The sequence below is a fragment of the Suricata suricatta genome, chromosome 8, assembly GCF_006229205.1.
Source record: "Suricata suricatta isolate VVHF042 chromosome 8, meerkat_22Aug2017_6uvM2_HiC, whole genome shotgun sequence".
Lineage (NCBI taxonomy): Eukaryota > Metazoa > Chordata > Mammalia > Carnivora > Herpestidae > Suricata > Suricata suricatta.
In genome coordinates, this window is record NC_043707.1 from 13,502,704 (window position 1) to 13,516,950 (window position 14,247).

Consider the following 14,247-nt stretch of genomic DNA (forward strand, 5'->3'; position numbering starts at 1 on the left):
CAGCTAATATCATCCTCAATGGGGAAAAACTGAGAGCATTCCCCCTGAGATCAGGAACACGACAGGGGTGCCCACTCTCACCACTGTTGTTCAACATAGTGCTGGAAGGTCTAGCATCAGCGATCAGACAACAAAAAGAAATAAGAGGCATCAGAATTGGCAAGGAAGAAGTCAAACTTTCACTTTTTGCAGATGACATGATACTCTACATGGAAAACCCAATCGACTCCACCAGAAGCCTTCTAGAACTGATCCATGAATTCAATAAAGTTGCAGGGTACAAAATCTATGTACAGAAATCAGTTGCATTCCTATACACCAAAAATGAAGCAGCCGAAAGAGAAATGAACAGTTGTTCATTCTTTCAAGTTACTCCCAGAGTGGCTGCCATACACTGAGTGCTGTCCCAGGTCCTGAAAAGAAATACCTCTAGGAGGATTTACCCATTAGGTGGATCCCCAACTCGGAGTAATTAAATCATAGATCTACAAGTGACTTCAGGAGTCATTTATGCAGGCAGAGGATGGTAAAGGAGATAGAGGAAGGCATGTGTCTTATATTTCTGTTGTGTGTCATCTAACAAATTCTTCACAGCAAGCCTTCAAAATGGTTTCTTTCCTGTGAGCCAGTATTATAAATCTCTTTCTGACCATTTTGTAGGAATCCACAGTGACTAACCTCCTCTTCTTCTGGTTGAGCATAATTTGTACATATATTGCAAGGAACAACCATTTTGCTTTTGAACACCTCCCACCTAAGTGAGGCCAAAGGTATTTAAGGAAGGAAGAAGAAACTTTCCCTACCTTAAGGACACTAATAGTCCTGTGAAAGTATAAAACGCAGATATATAATGAGGTTATTTCCATAACAAAAATAGTGCAATAAAACATATTTTATTAGGACAGAGGTTGAAAATTGGCAACACCTACAGGTCAGTTCCTGCCTATAGTCATTCTTATTTGGCTATGTTCCCCCCAATCCACCTCACCTAACTTCTTATTTTGAAAGTTCTCATGTCTAAAGAAAAGTTCAAATAATAGAATAATTACTATTCAGCTATACCTAACACATACACACATATTTTTTTCTTAACTACTTGGAAATAAATTGCAGGCAACAGAATATTTCACTCTGGAATACTTCATTGTGAGTTTCTTAATAATAAGGACATTCTCCAAATATCCAAAATACTATTATCACATTCAAAAAAATAAATAATAGTTCCATAATATCATATAACATGTAATTCATATTCAAGTATCTTTAACAGACAAAAACAATGTCTTATGTAGCTGTTGCCTAGTTTGTTTTTTTTTGTTTGTTTTAATTTGGAGACTTCACATAAGAATCCAAACTTTCAGTTTTCCTTTTCTTTTTTTTTTTTAATGTTTATTAAGAGACAGAGAGAGACAGAGCATGAGCATGGGAGGGACAGAGAGAGAGAGGGAGACCCAGAACTTGTAGCAGGCTCCAGGCTCCAAGCTGTCACCACAGAACCTGATGTGGGGCTCGAACTCACAAACTGCAAGATCACAACCTAAGCCAAAGTTGGATGCTTCACCAACTGAGGCATCCAGGGGCCCCCCAAACTTTCAGTTTTCCTTGAAAAGTAAGTCCTAACAACACTAAGCCTGGATTCTCACATGGAAAAAATTAGCTGGAACTGAGTCCCTTTTAGATAGGACCTATGTTCATTTTGTCACCATCTCTATCACTCATTATTTTTCCCAGACACAACTAGCTTTTGCAGAAATTTCTCAGGACCCCTTATAAAGGTCTATCCCTGAAATCACAGTGGAACAAGTTCCTACCTCTATCTAGAGGTGCTCCTGTGCTAAATTTCAGCCATTCTAACCCTTCTCTTTCAGCCCTGTCTTCCAATACAAACTCCAAGTACTAAAATTTAGTAGACATCGAGTGTTGAAGTATCTCAGACACAATATGTCCAAAACTGACTTTCTCCCCCCAAACCCCATGCCATCCATAGCCTGTCCTAAACCAGATGACAGCAACCCCTTCCTTTCAGTTGCTGACGCCAAACACTTCAGTTATCCGTGACTCTTGTCCCTCCCACACAAAATCCTCACCCAATTCATAAAGAAATTTCATTGGCTCCGTCTTAAAACTATATCCAATATTGGACCACTTTTCTCCACCTCCACTGGTCTCATTCTGGTATGATCCACCATCATCTCTCACCCATACTATTGCAATGCCTCCTCTTTAAACATTAGTGCTATGGTCAAAACCATCCCATGGCTTCTTATTGCATTCAGTACAAAATCAAAGCCCTTAAAATGGCCTGTGAGATTCCACATGATCTCTTCTCTTACCCCTCTTCTCAGTCCCTGGCTACTCTGTTCCAGTCACACTGGTCTCCTGTTCCTCCTCAAACAAGTCAAGTATTCCAGAGTCTTTGTATTAACTGCTCCCTCTGCCCGTGATATTCTTCCCTCAGACATCCACTTGACTCACTCTTTCACTGCCTTCAAGTCTTTGTTCCAATCTCCCCTTCTCAGTGAAGGCTGTCATGTGTATCCTATAACCCATGGCCCACCTGGGTGGCTCAGCCTGCTAAGTGTCCAGCTCTTGATTTCAGCTCAGGTCTTGATCTCAAGATTGTAAGTTCAAGCCCTACATTGGTCTCTATGCTGGGTGTGAAGCCCACTTAAAAAATAAATTAAATAAACAAAAATAAATAAATAAATAATAAAATAAGATAAAATAAAATAATAACTCACTTACCAGTCCTCTTTACCCTGCTTTACTTTTTCTTTTATTTCTAGAACAGATCACCTTCTACATTGTGCCTCCCCTCACTAGAACGTAAGGGCCAATTCTAGCCATTGATGTATCCAAGGATGTAAAAGAGCATGAGAAATGAGAATGTAAAATGGTGTGGCCCTGTGGAAAGATCTCTGGCAGTTTCTCAACAAGCCAAACCTAGTATTACCTGATGACCCAGCAATTCCATCCCCCAGAGAACTGAAAGTGGACCTCGAACGAACGGTACATGAATGTTCATAGCAGCAATGTTCGAAATAGCCTAAAAGGTAGAAACAACTCAAATGTCCATCAGCAGATGAGTGAATAAACAAATTGTGGAAATACATTAAATGAAATACTATTTGGCCATGAAAAAGCATGGAGAATTGATACATTACACTGTAGATGAACCTTGAAATTTTTATGCTGAGTGTAAGGAGCTGGACACAAAGGTCTCATATTGTATGATCTCATTTATATGAAATATCCAGAGTAGATATATCCATAGAGACAGGAAGCAAATTGGTAGTTATCAGAGGCTAAATGTAGTAACTATTTAATGGATATGGATTTTTATTTGGAGATAATGAAATATTTTGGAAATAGAAGTGATGGTTGCACAACATTGTGAAGGCTTCACCTGAGACTGATTCATTTTGTGTTAAATTCATTCAATTTAACCTCTATAAAAAAGAGCACCTCAAAAAAAGGACCTCAATAAATATTTGCTGAATGATGAATGAATAAACAACAAACAAATCAGTATGTTTGGCCCTGAAAACAGATGACACTAAAAGGCAGTTTATGAAAAAGCATTTTTGGAAAGTCTGTGGCCCTTCGCCCGCCACGTTTAAATCACCTTGTTCGGGGTGTAAGTAAGCAGCGAGCGGTATTGGCCTGGAGGGTCTGTGACCTGTTTGGAGGCCTCAGCTGAGCTTTATTACTCCGCTCATGGAGAACACGCAACAGAGCTTGGGGTCCTACCAGGGGGAAAAAATCTCCGTGTGTTGGAATTTCCAGAACCTACTGCTCCTACGCAGCTAGAGACATCTCTGGCCGCCAGGAGGGAAGAAAGCCAGTGGGGGTTCGCCCCATCCGCCTGCAGAGGGACAGAACATTATCTGTCTAAATACTTCTTCGGCAGAAAGTCCTGCAGCTGGAGGCCTTTCCTTGCTCTCACTGTGACCTCAGGCTTAGGGCCACATTAAAGAGCATTAATGCCACGGAGAGGGGGAGGGAGGGAGGAGATGGGCCACCAGACTAGAACTAAATTAAAAATAAAGCTCCCCTTATTAAATTCATAATTATTGTGAAGCTGTGAAATCTTATTTTAAACCTCCAGCTCCTTTCTTTTGTCCAGGGCACAGGCTGCCTGCTTCTGAATCCCTCTTTCGCTTTATGGACAATTTCTTTTTAGCATTCTGAGCATTTAACCTTGAAAAATAGTGTTGTTTTGCTGCTGTATTTTCTGATTGTTAGTCTCCAGGCATCTCTGTGGCATCTTTATAAATCTGCAGGAGCTGGTAAATATTTCTTGCCGACCAGCAGCTGAAATCTGAAAATACCAGTTCACTTTTTAGCTGTCAGGCAATTAATGTAATTCAAGGAAAATGAAAGGTATGGGCAACTGGGACCGCTTTTAATAACAGGAGGGTTCCTGGCTCAGGCTTGGAAAGGCAGGAGAGGAGAATCAATAAAAGGCAAACAGAAAGGGTAGAAGAGGGCATAGAGTTCTCCAGAAACATTCTGTCAGCAGGCTGGCAACACTGCTAATCTGTGCCAAGAGAAGCTGATAAATGTAGCCATTGATGGTCAGCTTAGAGATGGGCCAACCTTCAAGGCCTAGATTAGGGCATCCATTAGCCTCTAAGTTGGCTTTGTATAACCAGAAAAAGATGCCCCATGAGGACAGGTGAATCAGGAGAAAATGTCCCCTGAGAATGGATGCAGCACCACACCAGGACATGCAGCTTGATGGCGAGAGAAGAACTGCATTTCAGGCCTCTTCCTCCAAACTCATCCCTATAGCCAGTGGCCTTTGTGCAGTGCACAAACTGCACAGCTGCATGTAGCAGCCCTATCCAGATCACGTCCTACATCCTCGCCCTTCATAATGTTGGTTTCCCATTCTTCCCCGCTAAGTCAAGAATCAACTTGGGGCGCCTAGGTGGCTCAGTCGGGTAAGCGTCCAGCTTCAGCTCAGGTCATGATCTTAGGGTTCATGGGTTCGAACCCCAGGTCAGGCTCTGTGCTGACAGTTAGCTCAGAGCCTAGAGCCTGCTTCAGATTCTGTATCTCCCTCCCTCTCTGACCCTCCCCTGCTCACATTGTCTCTCAAAAATTTAAAAAAAAAAAAAAAAAAAAAAGATTCAACTTGTTAGCTTTGGATCCCAGAGGGGAGAGAAGTGTAATTGGCTATAAAACGTAATGTGAAGAGTTAGACTATGGAAAAGGGGAGGGGGATCTCTCTCATATGATGATGCTGTTTCATTTCTCAAAGGAGGGAAAGTCTTTGCTTTTAGTGAGGAATAGACTAGTGATTAAAGAGAGGCATTTTCCAGTACAGAGAAGGGTAATTCAATCAATGTCTGCCACCTTTCATATACTTTAGACAAAGTAGTCAAGGTTCTCCAATGCATAAGGCAGAAATCACATGCTGCTTTATGTGACTGTCGCCTCCCTAGACTGCAGTGTAGATACTGCCCCCTGGAGTTGTACAATATAGCAACCCTGCATTCCATGTGCAGTGCATCTGGGAGGCTCAGGAACACACTGGGGTACATACTTCAACCCATCTCCTGAGAGAAAAGCAAGCTTTCAAAACCTAGTCCATCAAGGGGGGTCTGGGCGGCTCAGTCAGTTAAGCCTCAGACTCTTGATTTTAGCTCAGATCATGATCTCACGGTTTGTGGATTTGAGTCCCACACTGGACTCCGCATTGATGTGCAGAGCCTACTTGGCATTCCCTCTCTCCTCTGTCTCTGCCAATCCTCATGCTCTCTCACTCTCTTTCTCTTTCAAAATAAACATTTACAAATTTTTTTAATGTTTATTTATTTTTGAGACAGAGAGAGACAGAGCATGAGCAGGGGAGGGGCAGAGAGAAAGACACACACAGAATCTGAAGCAGGATCCAGGCTCCAACCTGTCAGCACAGAGCCAAATATGGGGCTCGAACTCACAAACTGCAAGATCATGACCTGAGCCAAAGTTAGATGCTTAACAGACTGAGCCACCCAGGTGCCCCCAAATAAATAAACATTTTAAAAGTATTTTTTAAAATCCTGACCCATCAGGATACATAGAAAACCATCTAATGTGTTTTTACATACGACCAAACATTTAGACAATAAAACAATCTATTTACAATAATATTTTAAAATATCAAATACCTAGGAATAAATCTAGCAAAATATGTGTAAAACTGATAATGGGAGGCTCTAAAATATCACTGATAATAATTTTAAAACACCTAAAACACCTACATGGAAGGATAAACCATGGTTATGGATTGGAGGACCCTATACTGCAATAGAGTCAATTCTCCACAAACTGAACTCTAGATCTTTAACACAATTCCCACTGAATCTCCAGCTGATGATTCAATGGAAATTGAGAAGCTAATTCTGAAATGTATATGTAAAAGACTAACCAAGACAACTTAAAGAGCAACCAAGTAGAGGGCCTATTATACTAGGTCTTAAGACTTATTGTAATGGTAGAAATTAAGACAGTAATGCTGACATGAAGAGACAAACAATATCAAGTGTTGCTGACAATTCAGAGCAACCGGAATTCCCGTCCACTGCTAGTGGGGGCTTACATTTATATAAGCACGTTAGAAAACTGTTTAGCAGAATCTACTAAATTTGAACAACGTTTATTTTATGACCCAGCAATTTTACTGCTAGCCATGATATCCAACAAAACTGGCTACACATGGAAACCAATAATCAAGTTCAAAGGTGTTCAAAGCAACACTTTTTAATGTCAAAAACCAGAAATAACCACAAATTCCCAACAATAATAAAATGAATAAATAAAGCGGCAGTATATCCTCACGATGGAATACTATTTGGCAATAAAAATCAACTAACTGTAGCTCCATGCAATTACATAGATGAATCTCATGTTGGTTGATTCCATTTATATCTTTTTAAGTGGTAAAAATTAATCTGTGGTATTAGAACTCAGGATGGAAACTACTTTTGGGGAGAAGGGGACACAATGGTGCTTTTGGGGTGTTGGTTATTCAAGTGAGTTCACATTGTGAAAATATATTGAGCTAAACACTTATGACTTGTGTATTTTTCTTTTAATATGTTATATTTCACTTAAGTGTTTTAAAAACATTGTATTTGCACTTGCTTACGGAGACTAGTGATTTTCTTTCTTTTTTTTTTTTTTTAAGCAAATTTCTCTTGGGACACCTGTGTGGTTCAGTCAGTTAAGTGTCCATCTTCGGCTCAGCTCATGATCTCACGGTTTGTGAGTTCGAGCCCCTCGTTGGGCTCTGTGCTGACAGCATAGTTCAGAGCCTGGAGCCTGCTTCAGATTCTGTATCTCCCTCTCTCTGATCCTCCCCTGCTCATGCTGTCTCTCTCTGTCTCTCAAAAATAAATTTAAAAACATTAAAAAAAATTTAATGAGAAATTTAGTTTATTTAAAAAAATTTTTTTTGATGTTTATTTATTATTGAAACAGAGCATGAGTGGGGGAGGAGCAGAGAGAGAGGAAGACACAGAATCCGAAGCAACGCCCAGGCTCAGCTGTCAGCACAGAGCCCACTGAGGTGCTGGAACCCACAAACCGTGAGATCATGAGATGAGCCGAAGTCAGACATTTAACTGACTGAGCCACCCAGGTGCCCTGTGGTTTTTTTAAAGTGTTTATTTAAATTCTAGTTAGTTAACATACTGTGGAATATTAGTTTCAGGTGTACAATATAGTGATTCAACAGTCAATATATTTCTCAGAGATTAATCACAATAAGTGTGCTTTTAATCCCCATCACCTATTTTACCCATCCCTCTCTGGTAACCATCAGTTTGATCTCTATAGATAAGAGTCTATTTCTTAGGGCTCCTGGTTGGCTCAGTCAGTTAAGCATCTAACTCCCTCCAGGTCAGGATCTCACAGTTTGAGAGTTCAAGCCCCATGTTGGGCTCTATGCTGACAGCTCAGAGCCTAGAGCCTACTTTGGACTCTGTGTCTGCCCCTCTCCTGCTTGCTCGCGCTCTCTCTCTCTCGCTCTCTCTCTCTCTCTCTCTCTCTCTGAAAAACAACTAAATATTTAAAAATTTTTAAGAAGAGTCTGTTTCTTGGTTTGCCTATCTTTCCCTTTTCTCCTCTTTCCTTGTTTGTTTTGTTTCTTATATTCCACATATGAGTGAAATCATACAATATTTGTCTTTTTCTGACTGATCTATTCCACTTAGCAAAATACTCTCTAGCTCCATCCATGTCATTGCAAATGGCCAGATATCAATTTTTTATGGCTAGGTAATATTCCATTATGACTATATATACATACGTGTGTGTGTGTGTGTGTGTGTGTGTGTGTGTGTGTGTGTGTATACACTTGAGTCAGGAGTAAGAATGAATATTTGTTCAGGTGTTTGGTTGCTACTGTTTCTTTGATTTTCTGTTTGACCAGCATACATTTTCTCCATTCTAACAGTGCCCTGGTTTTTCTTTGAAAGACCCACCCTTCCCCAGCTCTTAGTCTATGTTGTTGGGTGGGCCTCTATTCCTAGTCCTACAGATGGAGGAGGTGACTCAGTCCAGAACAATCAGTGTATATCACATGACCTATTCGAACTCAATCTCAGTATTTTTGTGGTGAACATGAAGCTGAACAGTGGGGTCCCAGGAGCTACTGTCTGCCATCCTGACACCATGAAAAGTAGTCTACCTAAAAGAGAGAGCCAACTCTAAGGAAGTACTGTCTTGCTCAAAGAGACAAGATAGAAAACCCAGAAAGAAACCCACACTTACATGGTAAATTGCATTTTATAAATGTATGAAGGTCATTTGATAGAAAATGGATAGTCTTCTCAAAATATGGTTCTGAGAGGCACCTGGGTGGTTCAGTTGGTGAAGCGTCTGTGTCTTGATTTTAGCTCGGGTCATGATCTCACTGCTGTGCTGTCTAGCCCGTGTCAGGCTCTGTGTTGTGTCAGGGCAGCCTGCTTAAGATTCTCTTCCTCTCTCTTTGCCTCTACCTTTCTCCTGCTCTCTCTCTCAAAAAAAAATGGTGCTGAAATCATTGGTTTTCCATTTTGCAAAAAATATAAGTAAATAAAATAAACCTTAACACTTTATACAAAAACTAACTTGAAATGGATCATAGACCTAAAAATAAGATGTAAAACTATAAAACTAGAAGAAAACATAGTATAAAATTTTTGTAATCATGAGATAAGTAGGCATTTTTTGGGGTGCCTGGGTGGCTCAGTCAGTTAACTGTCTGACTCTTGATTTTGGCTCAGGTCATGATCTCATAGTTCCTGGGATTGAGCCCCACATCAGGCTCTGCACTGACAGCATGGAGCCTGCTTGGGATTCTCTCTCCCTCTCTCTCTGCCTCTCTCCCGCTCATGCTCTCTCTCTCTTAAAATAAACAAATACACTTAAAATAAAAAAGATCTCTTAGACATAACACCAAGAATATGATCCACTAAAAAAAACTTTGATAAATTGAACTTCATTAACATTTTAAACTTTGAAAGTCTCTGTTAAGATAATGAAAATGCAAGCCACAGACCGGGATTAAGTTTTTGCAAAACACAGTCTGGTAAATGGTTTACATCCAGAATATATAAATAACTCTGAAAATTTAATAATAATAAGACAATGGTATAATTTTTATATGATGTTATTTTGTGGTCTCTAGAACTTTATTCACATACTTTAGGTTTTTTAAAAATAGACCCCATTATATGATGAGTGCAGTGGCATCTAGTCACTCAAACTTGACCTAAGTTTGAGTGTTTATCCTGAAAACAGGGAAGAACACAATTTTTTAAATGGGAAAAAGGTATGCCCAGACACTTCACCAAAGAGGTTATGCAGATAGCAAATAAACACATGCAAACGATCAGCATCAATTATTAGGAAAATGCAAATTAAACCCACCTTGAGATACCACTGCACACCTGCTGGAATGGCTAAAATTTTTAATTTAATCTTTTTTTTTACAATTGATAGATGATAGATGATAGAATTTTTTAAAAATTATTCTCAAGTGAGTTAACAGACAGCAAAGTCTTGGCTTCAGGAGTAGAACCCAGTGGTTCATCTCTCACATATGGCACCCAGTGCTCACCTCAGAAAGTGCCCGCCTTAATGTCCATCACCCATTAACCTAACCCTCATCTCCCCATCAACCCTGTTTGTGCTCTGTATTTAAGAGTCTCTTATGGTTGGCTTCTCCCTGTTTTTATCTTATTTTTCCTTCCCTTCCCCTTTATTCATCTGTTAAGCATTTCAAACTCCACATATGAGTTAAATCATGTTTTTTGCCTTTCTCTGACTTATTTCACTTAGCATAATACCCTCCAGTTCCATCCACATTATTGCAAATGGCAAGATTTCATCCTTTTTCATCACCAGGTAGTATTCCCTTATTTGTACATATGCCACATCTTCCTAATCCATTCATCAGTTGATGGATATTTGGGCTCTTTCCGTAATTTGGCTATTGTTGATAGTGCTGCTATAAACATTGGGGTCCGTGTGACTCTTCAAATTAGCATTTTTGTATCCTTTGGATAAATTCCTAGGAGTGTAATTGCTGGGTTGCAGGGTAGTTCTATTTTTATTTTTTTTTGAGGAACCTCCACACTATTTTCCAGAGTGGCTGCACCAGTTTGCATTCCAACCAAGAATGCAATAAGCTTCCCTTTTTTCTGCATCCTTGCCAACACTTATTATTTCCTGAGTTGTTAATTTTAGCTGGAATGATTAAAATTTTTAAATGATGGTAGCAAGTATTGGCAACTATAGGAGGAACTGGGCCTCTCATTCATGCTGATGGGAATGCAAAATGGCACAGCCATTTTGGAAAATAACTTGGCAGTTTCCTACAAAGGTAAACACAGATATATTATAGGACCCAGCAATTCTGTTGCTCGATATTTACCAGAAAAATTAAAAGTTATTTTCCCACACACACAAAAAAGCCTATGCACAAATGTTTACAGCAGTGTTATACACAGTTGCCAAAAATGGTAGCAGGCCAAATTTCTTTCAATTGATTAATGAATAAACAAATTACTGTGCATCTATACAATGGACCACCACTCTGTAATAAAAAGGAGTGACCTACTGATACATGGGTTCATCTCAAAAGGCCTATGCTGAGTGAAAGGAGCCAGATTCAAAAGGTGACATACTCTATGATTCCACTGAAAAAATATTCAGAGAAAGACAAAACTATAGGTACTGAAAACAGTTTAGGGTTTACAGGGCTGAGGATAGCAGGAGGAGCTGACTGCAAAGGAACAAGAGGGAATTTTGAGGGGTTATGGAAATGTTCTCTATTCCGATTGTGGTGGTGGCTACACAATTGGATGCATTTCTCAAAACTCACTGAATCGTACACTAAAAAGGGTAGATGTTGCCATATATAATTATACCTCAATAACTCTAATAAAAAAATCAAATACATGAGATATATTGCTTTAAGCCCTAAACCGAGATTTACTCTTGAATGTTCCAATTAGGCAAGCCAATAAATTGTCTCTTATCTTAATCCACCTGGGTTAGATTTTCTGTTGCTTGCCGCTAAAGGAGTCCTAAATGTTACATGGGCCCTGTCTTATCTGGTACTTGGATTAGTGAAGCTGAGGGTCTCCACACTGTTCAAATTTCCCAGGAAGCAGAGTTTCAAGTTACAAGATGGAAAATGCAGTATGGGCACATATCCCCCACCCCTGCCCATGACGGTCATCAACAATCGCTCATCCTTTTCAGTAAATATGGCGTCCGAGAACTCCCGACATGGGAGGTCTTGCTCTCGTTACAGGCTGATGTCACTGTTCCTCCCTCCCTCTAGCAGCCAGACCCTGAAATGGCCCCCAATCATCCCCACCTCTCGGCTTTCATGTCCTTCTGGAATCCCCTCTCCTGTGGTATGGGCAAGACCCGTGACTTATGTCTAAGCAACAGAATATGGCAAAACAGTGAGAGGATGTCACTTCCATAATTCGTTACATGACACCGTGACTCCCACCTTGCTAGTGGACTCTCGCCTTCTTGGTTTTTGTGCTTTGAAGAAGGAAGCTGCCACACTGGAGATGCCCACATGGCGAGTAACTGAGGGTGGCCTCTAGTCAAAAGTGAGCAAAGAACTGAAGCCCTCAGTCCAATGACCCTTGAGGAATTGAACCTCCCAACAACTACGAGGGCTGTGGATCCTTCGCCCTTGAACGTTGAGATGAAACCCCAGCCTGGCCCACACTTTGGATGCGGCGCGCAAGGGGGTGGCGGGGAGGCAACCAAGCCACACCCAGGTTCCTGATGATGCAAATGGTGAGATGACCGGAGTGTGTTGTTTTAAGCTGCTAAATTTGGGTGTAATTACCATGCAGCAATAGATAATTCATATACTCCCCCATTATGAATAATTTCAAAAGATACACATAAGTATGCACCTCACAGAAAGAATGCTCCGTGGTTTTTCCTAATTGTACACTTATCTGATACCGATTCAACCTCATTCTGCTAACCTGCCTGTGGCCTCTAAGGTTTGCCCTAATTAACTGTGGACTGATTTCTGCAAACGAAAGCAAATCATCTTTAAACACGTTTCTCTTCTTTTTACTTTTTTTTTTTTTTTTTTTGATATCCTAATAAAGCAAGCTCATCTCTGGGAGCTAAGTGGATAATTCTCCTGTTATAGATTAAAATTACCTGAGTCACATAGATAAAAAGTGCCCTTTTAGTTGGAGTTTCTGGCAAGTTGTACCAGGAATGCATGGTAACTAGGACCATTTTATTAAATCTCTTCCTTAATCTCATTTGTTAATGTAGAAAAATTGCCATCTCCTTTTCCTCTCTTTAAAAGAAGAAAATAGAAATGGAAAGAAACAGGGGTTGCTGGGTTGGAAACGTAAAATTGGTTTTTGCCTAATTATCCTCATTCATACAGTCTTCCCATTTCTTCACATTTAGCATTTGACTGCCGGCTTGTGTGTCATGTTAGAGGAGCATTGATGGCTCTGGGATTCACCTCAACACTCAAGCAGGGGACACCACAGAGCAAGCATCTGCAAGCCAGGGACCGGGCGGCAAATCTGGCCCGTCACCTTTTTTATAAACAAAGTTTTATTGAAACACAACCACACCCATTCATCTGCATATTGCCTACAACTGCTTCTGCACTACAATAGCAGAGCTGAATTGTGACAGAGACATATGGCCCCCAAAGCCTAAAACATTTACTGTCTCACACACACACACACACACACACACACACACACACACACACGTTTGACCACTGTTGTAGAATAGAGATTGGCTAGATTTCTTCACTTGGCACCTTTTGGGCACCACAAGGAACATTCACAGGAAGCAGAAGACATGTGTTCTAGTTTCAGCCTCATATCTGTGTGACCAGGCCTTTGTCGGTTCCTTTCTCTGAGCCTCAGTTTATCCATCATAATTTCAGTTATGAGACTGAATTAGGTTTATTCCAGGTTTTTATATATTTATTTTTTAATGTCTATTTATTTTTGAGAGAGACAGAGCATGAGCAGGGAAGGGGCAGAGAGACAGGGAGACAGAATCCGAAGCAGCCTCCAGGCTCTGAGCTGTCAGCAGACTCCGATGCAGGGCTGGAACCAGAGAACCGTGAGATTATGACTTGAGCCGAAGTCGGGCGCTCAACTGACGGAGCCACCCAGGCGCCCCACCGACTGAGCCACCCAGGCGCCCCAGGTTTATTCCAGTTTTGAGTAATATATTAACTCAAGCGACTTTGGGTATAACATTCATGTGAACAGTCCTACTATTTTAACGTAAAATGTAATGGTTTTGTTGTTTATTGCATTAGACCGCAAATTATAAACTTAAGTCAAAGCTTGCCTTGCCTACTTTCCATCTGGTTATGGCTTTAGGCCACTAACATTTAGCACAAAAGAATCAGAATAGAGGAGGAGGTTTTTGTAGAGTAATTTTTAAAAATGTTTATTTACTTTTGAGAAAGAGAGCGTACGCGCCATCTGCATGCATGAGTCGGGGAGAGGCAGGACAGAGAGGGGGACAGAGGATCTGAAGCAGGCTCAGTGCGCACAGAACGGAGCCCAATGCGGGCTCAAACCCACAAACCGTGAGATCATGACCAGAGCTGAAGCTGGATGCTTCACTGACTGAGCCCTGCAGGCGCCCCTTGTGTAGAGCATTTTAATCACTACTGTCGTCAGCAGCAGCAGATCCCTTACATCTACAACGTGCCAGGTACTGTCCTAAGTGTCTTAA

At 40.7% G+C, this 14,247-nt stretch overlaps 1 long non-coding RNA gene across 1 annotated transcript in view; it reads right to left on the bottom strand.

The window, feature by feature from the left end:
* LOC115298888 overlaps positions 1-14,247 on the bottom strand; it is a 380,495-nt gene that overhangs the window by 326,524 nt on the left and 39,724 nt on the right. The window lies entirely within an intron of this gene.